Source organism: Meles meles, chromosome 8 (assembly GCF_922984935.1).
Source record: "Meles meles chromosome 8, mMelMel3.1 paternal haplotype, whole genome shotgun sequence".
Lineage (NCBI taxonomy): Eukaryota > Metazoa > Chordata > Mammalia > Carnivora > Mustelidae > Meles > Meles meles.
Genome location: NC_060073.1, coordinates 47,273,309 through 47,285,938, shown reverse-complemented (window position 1 = coordinate 47,285,938; position 12,630 = coordinate 47,273,309).

Below are 12,630 nucleotides of genomic sequence, written 5' to 3'. Positions count from 1 at the left end.
TGCAGCAAACATTGCTGTCTCCCTAGAAGTTCTCACATGCCTCTTCTCCATCTCAGTCCCCTCTTCTCCCTGCTGAAGGTGCTCACCTGAATTCTCCTTGTCTGAAATGGCTTTCACCTTTTGGAGTGAAGGTTCTCAAGGCTAAGGGTAATATTCTAGATTATTTTCTTGCAGGGTTTGAAGACACCATGCCTTTGTCTTCTGGATAGGCACTGTTCCTATTATGAAGTTAGCTGTCAGTTTTATTGTTGCTTTGAAGTGATTTTTCCCCCTCTATGTACCCTGTATGGCCTTCATAGGGCTTCTCAAATTTCTGGCTTAAAAGTCTTTTTTTTTTTTTTTTTTTTCAAAAAAAGAATTTTTGGAAAATTCTTAGCCATTACATCTTCAAGTATTACTTCTGTCGCATTCTTTCTCTTCTCCCCCTCTGAGTTTTCAAGTTCACAAATGTTAATGTTTTTATATCCCTTACATCTCTTACACTTTTCTCATTTTCCATCCTTTATCTCTCTGTGCTTAATTCTAGCCACTCCTTCATTACACTTCAGTCTACTACTAAATCTATCCACTAAGTTCTTATAATTTAGCTAGCTTATGGTTTAGTTTTAGAATTTCCATTTTATGATTTTTAATTCTCTGATGAATTTTTCAATCTTGAACATATTAAGTTTCCTAGAAGCAGAGCCTGAACTAGGGATTTTTTTTTTTTTTTAAGATTTTATTTATTTACTTGACAGAGATCACAAGTAGGCAGAGAGGCAGGCAGAGAGAGAGGGAAGCAGGCTCCCTGCTGAGCAGAGAGCCCGACGTGGGGCTCGATCCCAGGACCCTGAGATCATGACCTGAGCCGAAGGCAGCAGCTTAACCCACTGAGCCACCCAGGCTCCCCTGAACTAGGGATTCTTGTGCAACTGACTTATTGTGGGAAAACTTCTGAGGAATGCAGACTAAGGCATGGGAAGAAGCCCAAGATGTTGATGTGGCAGAAGTCCTCAGCCTGATCCCAGAGTATGGAGTTCTGAAGCACAAAGAGCATCACATGGTTGTCCTCTTTGAAGCAAGCTGTCTGTCTATATAATTTAAATCCTCCTGGATTAGTCAGTTACTGCCTGCTGGGACAGGGATGGGGGGGTCAAGCTAACTTCCTAAGAAATTCCAGGAGAGATGTCCTCATCAACTGAGGACAGTTCTGGGAAAGAGTATGAGCAGCTTACACTTGGGGGTACGAGTAGGGGCATAGGTGGAGTGAGTGAATCCACTTAGTAAATAAATCATGGTAGGGGACTAAGAGTGGGGCGCCTGGGTGGCTCCGTTGGTTGAGCATCTGCCATCCACTCAGGTCATGATCTCAGGGTCCTGGAATCAAGGCCCATATCGGGCTCCCTGCTCTGTGGGGTGGGGGGCCTGCTTCTCCCTCTCCCTCTGCCTGCCGCTCTCCCTTCTTGTGTGCTGTCAAATAAAATCTAAAAAAAAAAAAAAAAGACTATGAGTGTCTGCTACAAATGTATTAAGCATGTTTATTTTAAAGTTTGCCGTTGGTAACTCTATTATCTGGATCTGTTGAAGGTCTTTCTGTTGTCTGTTGTTCCTTTTGGTTTCAGTCATTATCTTGTCTCCTGACATGCTAGTTATCAGTGAGTGCCAAGAATGTGTATGAAAAATTGAACTTTTTAAATTCAAAAAATTGTTCAATTCAAAAATGTTTGAGGCCTAGGATTTTTATCTTCTTCTTGAGGGGATTTGTTTGCCTTTGGCAGGGTGCTGGGGCATTAGATTATCAATTTTGAATCACCTTTGTCCAACCACGGACTGAAGCAAATCAAACCTGGGCTTCAACTTCAGTGTAGCCCTTTTTTTCACTCAGAGTAAGAGTGAAAAGATTTTTTAGGATCGCTTGGTAGGCTATATTCTCCAAGTTTTTGGCCCCTAGCTCTGTGACTCTATAAAAAACTGTGCTTCTCAGCCTGTGAGTTGCCTCCCCCAGGTTGGTTCACAACTAAAGGAGAAAATGAGTGTGATACAGTCCAAGCTCACTTCTCCAGATTTCCTCTTTTGTTTAGATCTTGGCCCCAGAATTCTGCATTACCTTGTTGTTATGAAATCCATATGTAGTCTTAACCCCTTAACTTGAAGTCTTAACCCCCCAGTACCTCAGAATGTGACTGTAATTGGAGACAGGGCCTAAAAATAGGCAATTAAGTTAAAACATGGCTATTATGGAGGCCCTAATCAGATCTGATGGGTGTCCTCATAAGAACATTGGTTATGTGTGTGATTTACACATACCTATTTCTTTGCATCTCTGTTCATGAGTGAGATTGGCTTATAATTTCCTTTTCTTTAAATATACATGAATTTGGTATCAGAGTTATTCTAGCATGAAAAAAAATCTTTTGAGGGTGTGTGTGTGTTCTTTTCTTATTCTCTAGAAGTATTTGTATAAGATTGTCATTAGAGTTCACTGGTGAATTTAGACCTAGAATTTTCTTTGTAGACATTTAAAGAAAATTATGAATTCAATTTCTTATTAGTTACAGCACTGTATAAATTTCCCATTAGTGTTCCCGTTAGTTTTGGAAAGTTGATAAAGAGCTTCTCCTAGGACAGTGTTTCCATATATATAAGTTGCACATTAAAATCATTTGGGACCTTTGAAAATAACCATTCTTAATTTCTGTCCTTTGTGCTTCCAATTTAATCTGGGTATTAGTACTTTTTTTTAAAAAAAAGATGAATTTTAATTTTCAAAAATACCTTTATTTTTTGTGGCTTCAGTTCTATCCATAAGTATCCATCTAATATTTATATAGTCACTATATGTGTTTGTATTATATACATAATAAATAGTTACTGATAATCAAAAACTTAATAAAAGATGAACACACTAAGAGGTCTCATTTCCATCCCATCCTCATTCACCTCTTTCTCTCAGTGTCCTAGGATTGACCATTTTCATTAGTTTGAATTAATCCATCTATGTTTTTTATTCAAACCCAAGTGCATACATGCATGTGTACACACACACACACACACACACACACGTACCTTTTATTCTCCACTTCATACAAAAAGAGGACATATTTTATCCACTGTTCTTTGTATTCATTAGCTAATACTCTCTAAGAAATCACCCCATGATATACTGGTAATAATCACCTATTGTAGTTTTCTTCAGTCAGGAAATGGCTGCCTGAGCAGTTCTGGCTCAGAATCTCTCTCAAGTCAGATGCCAGCTGGGTCTGTAGTCATCTCAAAGTTTGAGGAGGATCTGTTTCCAAGGTGGCTCGCTCACGTGGTGAGCAGGCTGGTCCTGGCAGCTGATAGGAGGCTTTCAGTTTCTCTGTATGCGGGCCTCTCCAGAGGACTGCTTGCAGGTCATCAGCACATGGTGGCCAGCTTCCCAGAGAATGAGAGCTCAGAGACCAAGGTGAAAAATTGCAATGCCTTTAGACAAGACTTGGAAGACATACGGCATGTCTAGTTCTATTAAAAAAAACAAACAACAACAACAACAAAAAAACCCGGGGTGCCTGGGTGGCTCAGTGGTTTGAGTCTCTGCCTTTGGCTCAGATCATGATCTCAGGGTCCTGGGATCGAGCCCCGCATCGGGCTCTCTGCTCAGTGGGGAGCCTGTTTCTCCCTCTCTCTCTCTGCCTGCCTCTCTGCCTACTTGTGACCTCTCTCTCTGTCAAATAAATAAATAAAATATTAAAAAAAAACCCAAAACACCTGATCACATTAAATGTATACATTTTCCCCCATATCCTTGCCATTAAATAGGTCATCTTTTGTTAACTGCTTCCTTTGCTGTTCAGAAGCTTTTTATTTTGATGTAGTTCCAACAGTGTATATGTGTGTGTGTGTGTGTATGTATATATATATATATATATATATATATATACAATTTTAAAAAAAGATTTTATTTGACACAGATAGGAAACAAGCAGAGGGCGCGGCCAGCAGAGAGGGAGAAACAGGCTTCCCACTAAGCAAGAGCCTGACCTGGGGCCTGATACATGGCCTGATCCCAGGATCCCGGATCATGACCTGAGTCAAAGGCAGATGCTTAATCAACTGAGCCACTCAGGTGCCCTGCTTTTTTGAAATTCTATTTAAGATTTTATTTATTTATTTGAGAGAGAGAGAGAAAGAGAGAGAGGGGGTGAGATCATGAGCAAGGGAAGGGTAGAGGGAGAAGCAGACTCCCCACTGAGCAAGGAGCATGATGCGGGATGTGATTCCAGGACCCTGGGATCATCATGACCTGAGCCAAAGGCAGATGCTTAACCTACTGAGCCATCCAGGTACCCCAATAGCTTATTTTTGCTTTTGTTTCCCTTGCCTGAGGAGGCATACCTTAAAAAACTGTTCCTATGGCCAATGTCAGAGAAATTGTTGCCTATCGTCTCTTCTAGGATTTTTATGGTTGTGGGCTTCATTTAGGTCTTTAATCCATTTTGAGTTTATTTTTGCATATGTATAATAAAGTGGTCCAGTTTCCTCAACACTATTTGTTGAAGAGACTCTCTTTTCCCTATTGCATATTCTTGCCTATCTTGTAGATTGACTGTAAAAGGGTGGGTTTATTTCTGGGCTCTCTATTCTGTACCATCAATTTGTCTATTTTTGCACTGGTGCCATACTGTTTTGATTACTTGTGATAATCTTATAGTATATCTTGAAATCTGGGACTGTGATACCTCCAGCTTTGTTTTTCTTTTTCAAGATTGCTTCAGCTATTCAAGGTCTTTTGTGGTTCTGCACAAATTTTAGGATTATTTGTTCTAGTTCTGTGAAAAGTGCTGTTGGTATTTTGATAGGGGGGACATTGAATCTGTAAATTGCTTTGGGGAGTATGGACATTTTAAGAATATTTTTTCTTTTAATCCATGAGCATGGACTATCTTTACATGTGCTTGTGTCATCTTTAATTTCTTTCATCAATATCCAGGTCCTTCACCACCTAAGTTTGTCCCTAGGTATTTTATTATTTTTGGTGCAATTGTAAATGGGATTGTTTTCCTAATTTCTTTTTCTGCTACTTCATTATTAGTGTATCAGCTCAAATAGTTTTTTGAAGACTATGTTTTTGGCAACTTCTTTTACGAAAACTGATCTGTTGAACCCACTTCTTTAAGAGTCAATATTGGTATGTATATATGTATGTATTGTATTTACTTAGAGAGAAAGAAAGGCAGAGAGAGAGAATCTCAAGCAGACTCCACACTGAGCAGGGCCTGATGTGGGGCTCCATCTCATGACCCTAAGAGCACAATGAGATGAAACCAAGAGTTGGACACCTAACCAACTGTGCCACCCAGGTACCCTGATATTGGTAAATTCTATTTTCATAGTTTATAAATTCACTCAGATCTTCAAACTTCTTTGCATTGAGTTATGTAAGTTAATTTCAAATGATTATTAAAATTCTGTTTCTGTGATTATTTACCCTCATCATTTCATATTTTGAGTATTCTGTCCCCCTTTTCCTTGATTAATCAAGTTAGTGAGTGCTTAGTTTGCTTGTCTAATTCCAGAGTCAGCACACTTCTTTATATGGGGTGGATAGTAAATATTTTAGGCTTTGCAGGTCAAAATATTATGTTGGTACTTATAGAACAGGAGTAAAAATTTTCTATAAAATTTTTATTGATAACATTCAAAATATAATAATCATTAATTAATAATTAATAATTATTAATAATTATTAAGTACTAATAATATTGATTCACTAATGAGAAAAGACACTTTTCTTTTCTGGGAGATAAAATTTTGCTTAATTAGGGTTCAAAAGTTCACGTTTCTTATCATCAAAACATTACAAATGTTCATCTGTTAATGCTAATCTGTAATAAGATTTACAGATTTCATATTTGAACGTGCCTTTTCATATAGATGGGTACTGTCAAATACTGATATCAATCCATGAGCATCCGGTTTTAATTGAGTATATTAATTACTGGGAAGGCATTTTTTGAATCCTATTAAATTCTTCAATATTTGCCTTTTTTATCTTGTCATTACTTTACAGACTAATCACCTGCAATTGGAAGTTAGATGGAAGCTCTTTGATCACACAGTTAAATAAATTTTGAAATATGGAAATTTCCTTTGCATTTAGGTCTGAAAAAGTGCTGCTGGAACTTTAGTTTGAGCTCACAAACATATCTGCTGTAAAGATGTGTGGGAATGAAGGTCTCATTTCTCATTTTAATTTTTTTTAAAAGATTTTATTTATTTATTTGATAGACAGAGATCACAAGTAGGCAGAGAGGCAGGCAGAGAGAGAGGAAGGGAAGCAGGCTCCCTGCGGAGCAGAGAGCCCGATGCGGGGCTCGATCCCAGGACCCTGGGATCATGACCTGAGCCGAAGGCAGAGGCTTTAACCCACTGAGCCACCCAGGGCCCCCCCTTATGATTTTCTTAATAACATTTTTTTCTCTGATATATTTCAAGAATACAGTGTATAATATACGTAACATAGTATTAATCGACTATTTTATGTTATCAGTAAGGCTTCCAGTCAAGAGTAGGCTATTAGTTTTTTGGGAAATCAAAAGTTATGCCCAGATTTTCAACTGCACAGGGGTTGGTGCCCCTAAGTATTGCGTTGTTCAAGGGTCAACTACACTGTGCTTCAAAGTGTTATTAGGTTGTTGAAACAACTTCACCTCAGGATGTTTCCTATGCAAGTACTATTCTGCCACATAACTTTAGGTTAAACTCATTAAGAACAATCAAATCTGCTGTAGTGTCTAAAGCCATTCAGTATCTGGTAACAGTGGCTGACAGTGGTTGTTCTTATTCAGAAAAATTTCACTTTTGGTCCTGAGCTAAAAAACTTGCCATAAAATGTTATCACTGCTAAATCACTGAATTGTGGCTTGGTAGAGCAAGTCAGGATAGACAGCTTCTATTTCTGAGAAAAATGCACAAAACTAATGATGGTAAGGGCCATCAGAATAAATGAAGCTTCCCATTAACAACACCAGTTTTGTAATGCATGACAGATTCAAGTATTTTGTGCAAAGTACCTGCTGATAAGCCACCATTTGTCTGTGCCTTTTTATGAATTAGTGTTTTCTCATCTTCTTGGAAAATATCCTCTCCTAAAGTTGTTCCATGCAGACCAGTCACCCAGGCTAAATTTTTGATTTCTTGAATAAACAACTGAACAGTGTGAGTAACATGTGTTTACTCATCAAGAGCCTGGAAAATCACTCAAAATCATCTGTATTGTTTTTAATTGACATCAACCTTGCTCCAATGTCCTCAACTCTGAGCCACTGTTCTCACTGAACGACTAGGAGTCTTATAAATTTTGTTTTCTGGACACATTTCTTTGGCTGCCTCAATTAAATACAATTAGTTCACAAGTAATAAATGTCTTTCTCTGCTTGGATAACAAAGGAGCCACTCAGAAACTTACTTTGGTTGCAGCTTCATTTTCATTTTTCAGGAAGAAATTGTTAGACTGTTAGATATCATTAAAAGTACCTAATTTTTCTTACCATTGCTGTCCTATGTGAGGGATATTGTGGGGAGTGCTTAGTGTGGCAGTGTCAAAGCAGACTGTATCCTTCTGGCAGAGCTACAGTGTTATTCCATAATAAACATCATGTTTTGCCACCTAATTTGGTGAAAATAATCCATACTCCACTATCCTAAAAGCATGACATTTAAAATTCACTTTTCTCTCTCTTCTTGTTTTTGTTTGATGTGATGAGTATGCACTGGTAAAAAAAATACATTTAAGTTTAAGGTTTTTAAATAAAATATTATATTTATATTTAAGTAAAATTAATTAAATTAATAAATTAAATAGACAAAAATATTATATTTTTATTATATTATATATTTATTATATTATATTATATTAATTTATATTATATTAATATAAATATAATTATAATATAATTATTATATATATAATAATTATATTATATATATTATAATAATTTTATATATATTATATATAATTAATATTATATATATAATTAATATATATATTAATTAATATATATAATTAATATAATATAAATTATATTATATATTATTATATTATATATTTATTATATTATATTATATTATATTATTATATTTTATTTATTAATTATATTTTATTTATATTTAAATAAAATTTATTTATATTTAAATAAAATATCTACAACATGTAGATATGCAGAGTTGGGAATGCTGCCATTCTAACCACATCACTGATGTGCAGTGTGTCAAGCAGCATGCAAAGGGATGAGACATGAGAGTGCCACATATGCTTTCTGTCGCAACTACTCAATTCTGCCATCACTGCACAAAAAGTCGCTGTAGGGAATATATTTTTTAAAATGAGTGTTTCTGCATTCCAATGTACTAGGAACACTCAATTTGAAATTCAGAAAATTTCCACGTGTCACAAAATATTTTTTCAACCACTTAAAAATGTAAAAGCCATTCTTAGTTTGTAGGCCATACAAAACAGCCAAATTTTGACTGTAGGGTATAATTCGCTGCCTCTTGATCTAATGCACTGATTTAGAAAAAAAAAAAAAAGACCTGGAGTGCCTGGGTGGCTCTCAGTTAAGTGTCTGTCTTCAGCTCAGGTTATGATCTGAGGGTCCTTGATTCGGCCCTAAGTCGTGCTCCCTGCTCAGTGGGGAGTTTGCTTCTCCTTCTGTTCATGCTCTCTCCCTCTCTCAAATAAATAAATAGAATTTTTAAAAAATGATCCAGCTTACTAGTTCTATTTCTCTATTGTCTAACTCATTAATTCCTGACTGTCAGGAATTCATAATTTCTTTCTTATGCTTTCCTTTGGTTTGTTTTCTATTTTTATAGTGGGTTTTTTTTTTAAAATATTTTATTTATTTGACAGAGAGAGATCACAACTAGGCAGAGAGGCAGGCAGAGAGTGAGGAGGAAGCAGGCCCCATGTGGAGCAGTGAGCCCGATGCGGGGCTTGATCCCAGGACCCTGGGATCATGACCTGAGCCGAAGGCAGAGGCTTTAACCCACTGAGCCACCCAGGTGCCCCTGTTTTCTATTTTTAAAAATACAATATGCTTAATTCATTTTCAACATTCCATTTTTCACTGAAGTAAGTACTTAGGACTATGAGTTTTCTTCCAAGGACTATGTTAGCTGCAGTCCATCAATCCTGACATTCAGTTTTTAGCATTTTCTAGAAATTCTGCAATTTTGGTTTGTTTTCCCCCTTTACCCAAAGTTTGTGATTTTTCTTAAAATTTCAAGATATATGGGATACCTGGGCACTTTAGTCGGTTAAGCATTTGCCTTCGGCTCAGGTCATGATCCCAGTGTCCTGGGACTGAGTCCCGCATCAGGCTCCCAGCTCAGTGGCGGTGGGGGAGGCTGCTTCTTCCTCTGCCTGCTGCTCCCCCTGCTTGTGTTCTCTCTGGGAAATAAATAAAACCTTAAAAAAAAAGAGAGAGAAAATAAAATTTCAAGGTATGGGGCAACTTCATTTTCTGGCTTTGTTATTTTTTTAATTAATACCCATTCTTATTGTATTACTGTCAGAGAATGAAATCTGTATTATTTATACTTCTGGAATTTATCAAAGTTCACTTTTCATCCACTGATAAAGTCAATTTTCGTGACTGTTAGATGGCGCTTGTAAAAATGGCATATTCTACTATCACATATAGAATTTGGTGTGTATTTGTCAGATCTATCTCCGTACTGATTATGTAGGTATGATTACGTATGTACGTATGATTATGTACTTCTTCACTTCATTTGTTTTTTTTTTCTTTTTTTGGGTCCACTTGATTTGCCTTAGGCTGAGAGAAGTGAGTAAGTCTCCTAGTATTAAGGTACTTTACATATTTCTCCATGTAGCTCTTGTTGTCTTTTGCTTTATGAAAGATGCTATTATGTTATTAGGTACAATATTCATAACTGTCATAACTTCCTTGAGAATTAGTCTTTAGGATTAGAAAGTGCCTTTCTTTGTTTCATGTTTTCTGCTTTGAATTGTACCTTGTTTTATCAAGATCATGAGTCCTGCTTTCTTTTTATTTGCAGTTGCCTGATATACCCTTGCCCACCCTTTTTTCACTTTTAATCTGTTTTAGATGTTTCTTATGTACAGCATGATATAGAATTGGGTTTTGTCTGTGATCCAATCTGAACACCTTTCTATTTTAATATGGGAGATAAGCCCATTTACATTTCTTTACGTGACTATATGTAGAGACTTAGTTCTCTCATATTTGCTCTTTACTAAAAAAGTAATTTTAGTTTTTTTTAAGATATTGTTTATTTGAGAGAGAGAGAGTATGAGGGAGGGAGAGTCAGAGGAGAAGTAGACTCCCCAATGAGCAGGCAGCCCAAGATGGGACTTGATTCTAGGACTCCCAGATCATGACCTGAGCTGAAGGCAGCTGCTTAACCAACTGAGCCACCCAGGTGCCCTAAAAAAAGTAATTTTATTTTTAACATTTAGAAAAGTTTGTATTTTTGATTTAGTGGTTTTCTTTATAATTACACCTTTCTGTAATATCTCTGAATCCTGTGTCTTTAGACAGCATCTGCTTTTCTTTTATGAGTGACATTAGCTTGTACTTCCTCCATATCTTCCACTATCCAAGTTTAGTCAATGTTACTATCCTTTACTTTTGTACTCTTAAATATACTTAAAATTCTACTACTTGTCAGTTTTAAATTATTACCTCTGATTCGATTCTTATGATACATGGGGCAATCAGGGAGCTTTATTCAACATTCTATCTTTTTTTTTTGCTGTGGTTAGATGCATTATTTCTACACTGTCAGAGAGTAAAACATTTAGGTATTACTGTCACACTTATTCCCCTCGTGCTAGTCTTAGTTCTGTTGTTAAATGTATTACATTGTTAATGCTAGCTGTTTGCTGACATTTCCCCTGTAATTACTTGGTTGCTTGAAACTTGCCCTCACACCTGATTAACGGTTTGAGTGATGTAGAGCTTTAGGATCAAAATCAGACCGAACGAGGGGGTGGCCAATCTCGGGCACCAACCACTGTGTAGGAACACCATCATCTCTGGGCACAGGCCTCCATTTATTTAGATTTTTACTTCAGCACTGGGGGCAAGTTCTATAGGTACGCAAGCAGGAACAGAAAGTAGAGTGAGGACAGGGCATCGGCTTGGTTTCTTTCCACTTTTTTTGTCCTCATGATCTCCTCTCCTTATCAAATGATTTTCAGCTATGGAGAAAAAGCTCCGATCTCTACCTCAGCCTCAGACAAGACCATGTCTGTAGTTCTTCCAATATTACTCCATTTGCTTTCCATCTTTTAGAACTTGGAAGTATATAATTCCCTAATATGGTCCTCCAACCCCATTCTCAATGACCTTATCCCTTTTTCTATCCTTACAGTTATTTCAATGGCATTTGAGAAGTACGCTCAGGTGCCATTTTGAATAAGAAGTTAGATTTCCAACATTCTTGGCTCAGTGAATGACTGATGAGAAAGAAGGCATTTCCACTACAGCAGATCCACAGCCTGTTACTACATAGTTCCCCAAAATAAATATTTTCCATTATGGATTACTTACTAATTCATGTTAGTTTATATTTTTCTGGGGCACCTGGGTGGCTCGGTTGAGTGCCTGCCTTCAGCTTAGGCTGTGATCTCACAGTATTGGGATCAAGTCCCATGTTGGGCTCCCTCCTCAGCAGGGAGTCTGCTTCTCCCTCTCCCCCCTGCTCCTGCTCTCTCTTTCTCTCAAATAAATAAAATCTTCAAAAAATTTTTTTGTGTTTTTCCAAAAATTCAGTGTTTTATTTTTACCACAGTTACTTGGCTCCAAACAGTCAACAGTTGACACTATATAAAAACCAACCTTACAATAAACTCTAAAGCGTAGTAAAAATCATTAGGAGTAAAAAGAATATGGGATGAAGGACATGCCTTTGTAATGAATTAGAGAAATCACTTCCCCTATCTGAACCCCTATTTCTTGGCTATAACATGAGCACATTAAGTGAGATTAAAGCTCTTTTACCTTTACAGTTAAAAATCTACATTTTGTAAAAGATTTTTGTCAGGTTGGCATTAACTTCAGTAAGAAAAAGTAGAACATTCCTTTAGGTAATTTCTAATGGTAAAGAAAATAAATAGCATGTTCTTTATTCTCTGTAGATTTATTAAGGTCTTAATCATCCTAGAAAAAAAACAGTGATAGTATTCAAGAGCAAAATAAGACCTCCTTAATTTGGATTATAATCTATTCCAGTTCACTAAATTCTTTGCTAAGACCACCAAGCTTCCAGAATACCCAGTCTATAGAGTTCAACCTAAGCATTTATAGGAGAAATGACAGTAAGTAGGAGGCCCAGGGATGACAGATTTGCTGTGTCAAAGGAAAAGCAAAGATCAAACAGTAATTTGAATGACCACAATTGTCAAGAGTCAGGGAAGCAGGTGGGAAAGTTGCTTGGCTTAGCAAGTGGTTAGAGGGCAGTGAGTTAGATATCATAATTAGTCTGCTAGTCAGGAGTTCCTCTTCTCCTCATAACTCTCCTTATTTTTGTTTAGATAACTATACTGCCCCAATGTAGCACATGTACTTTGCAGGAAGCCAACTCCATCAATGGCTCTAGTAGTCAGGCCTAAGTGAACCA